Source organism: Scylla paramamosain, unplaced genomic scaffold (genome assembly GCF_035594125.1).
Source record: "Scylla paramamosain isolate STU-SP2022 unplaced genomic scaffold, ASM3559412v1 Contig34, whole genome shotgun sequence".
NCBI lineage: Eukaryota > Metazoa > Arthropoda > Malacostraca > Decapoda > Portunidae > Scylla > Scylla paramamosain.
In genome coordinates, this window is record NW_026973699.1 from 160,001 (window position 1) to 162,500 (window position 2,500).

Sequence of the window (2,500 nt, forward strand, 5' to 3'; positions counted from 1 at the left end):
GTTAGATAAGGAGGTCAGTAAAATATTTTAGCCTACATGCCACCAGGACCTGAAAGATCAAGGTTTCGACCCCATCCTACCGCAGGAATTAAGAGCAAAAAGGACTATCATTCTAATTAATGCGGGCGACTACACCCTGACAAACTCAGAATCTGCAATAAAAGAAGAACTAGTCAATGAAAATCCTTGGATCTAGGAAGGGATTGACAACATTTTTTAAGTCCAAAAAACAAAAATAAAGAAAATATACTTTAATGAGACAAATACAGCAAAAGCAGCTACAGAAAAAAGGACTGCTCGCCTTCCATATGAACAGCCCATCTCACAACATCAAGGTGAATGAGTTTATTCCAATTGTAACGTGTATGAGATGCTACTCGCTAGAAGACCATGCCACGCTAAGATGCCCTCATCCCAAAGGTTGCACAGTATGCTCAGAATGCGCTAGCAATGAGCACGTCTGGAAGGACTGCACCTCTCAAACTAAAAAGTGTCTCAACTGTGGTGGTGCGCACCGTACACTGGCTAAGAAATGCCCTTGCCGAAAAGAAATAAAGGAAAACAAAAGAAAGGAGAAGAAAACCAACCCAACGTACAGCCAAGCCATCAGAACCAACAACATCCAAGCAATGCAGGTCCCTGATTTATTTGCAAAAGATACAGCTGAGACAGTCCTCACATGCATTATCCATGTACACATATGCAACATGGCACAACCAGGGACATACAGTAATGAAGTTAACAAGGTTTTCATAACTTAATAACTTACCATCAGTCACCCTACCTACAAACCCACCATCCAAACAGATTATCAGCCTCGCCAAAACTATAGATGCCGAGACCAACCTAGGCAGCGTAACACAGGAAGAACAAGCAGAAGAAATAGAAGAAACCGAAGAAGGCACACTACAGACAAAGCAAACATTAGATGAACCACCTCCTTTGGAAAAAAAATTATAGGTAAAGATATTGGCCTAAAAATTATCTCCAAAAATAGCACTGGCTGGCCTAAGGAAACACTATACTTGAGACACTTAAGGGAAGGGATTGAATCTGGAACATATAAGTGGATTTTCACTAATAACTCTTACTCAGAAGAAGAAACATAGGACTACTTAATAAATAATGATATTGATCTAACAGATCTGTGGATGACCGTAGAAGACGCAGCTTTCATGAAAATAAGGAATGGCTTCCAAAACGAGAGAATCCCACCTCCAAGTAAAAGTGGAAAATCAGGCTCAAGACAAACGCGAAAGAAATAAACACAAATACCTCTCTCCAGTTACAGCACTTCAGCAAATGCAACAGCACTCACTAACTTCTTTGGACATGGACAATACGGACGAGATTAACAAAGTTCAACATGATATACTCAGCTGGAGAAACAAAAGACAAACTCCGGCGAATATATACAAAGAACTTAACCCAGACATCATTTTAATAAATAACCATGAACTTAAACCCGAAGAGAATATTAAAATTTACAATTACAATACTTACCTTATTAACTCCAGCGAGGAGATGCACGATGGGTCAGCCATTCTTGTGAGACAAAATCTGAAACACAAGATAAAAGACAATTACGACACAGATATTATACTCGTACAAGTTACCAGTGAGACGAAAACTGGCCCTATCAATATTGCCACTACCTACCTTCCCTCACGCAGATCATATTTACCATTCACAGACGTCCACTCAGTAGCTTCACAGGCCACTCCAACATACACTGTAGGAGACTTGAACGCACACCACCCTTCCATAGACAAACGGAAATGCAATGTTGTCAGCAAAGGTCTTGTTATGTTAATCAACAACAATAAACTAAAACACTTAGGACCTGAATTTCCCCACTTATTTATCACGTAATGCTTTATCTACCCCTGACATCGTACTTTCCAAAAGCAAAACTTATCATAATATGATCATACAGCCTGGAGCCACCACCCCATCTAACCACTTACCTATTCTCAGAAAGATTACATCACAACCCATTAAAATATCTTTCCTACCTATACACGATCTAAAGAAAACCATTTGGGATGAATTTAAAAAAAGGAAGTATAACTTAAAACCAGCAGCATCAAACAAACCCTCACCTGTCACAGAAAACACTAGACGAGTCTCTTCAGGGAAGGACTACGATGAAAAATCAAATTCCTACAAGAAACTATAAAACAATACCAAAACCTATTTATAATCAAAGAATAAAGGGAACTACAATGGTGGAATAAACTGTTAATTCAAAATAGTTTAAGTTATGGATGGAGTTATGCTAAACACATCACACATAAACAATAAAACAAGCTGTAATGAAAGAATGCATAGATCAGAACCAGAGGAGCTGGGAGAACGAAACAAAATAAAACTCTCTATACAAGGACCCCAAGGAATTCTGGCAAAACATAAACAAACTAAAAGGAAACCAAACCATTTTAAAGCCATATCTAATTAAAAATGTCCAGAAAATTTATGACAAGGAAAATAAAGAGGAAAT

At 38.3% G+C, this 2,500-nt stretch overlaps 1 pseudogene; it reads right to left on the reverse strand.

The window, feature by feature from the left end:
- The window catches only part of LOC135097848 (Y+L amino acid transporter 2-like), a 75,059-nt pseudogene that overhangs the window by 41,688 nt on the left and 30,871 nt on the right, over positions 1-2,500 (reverse strand).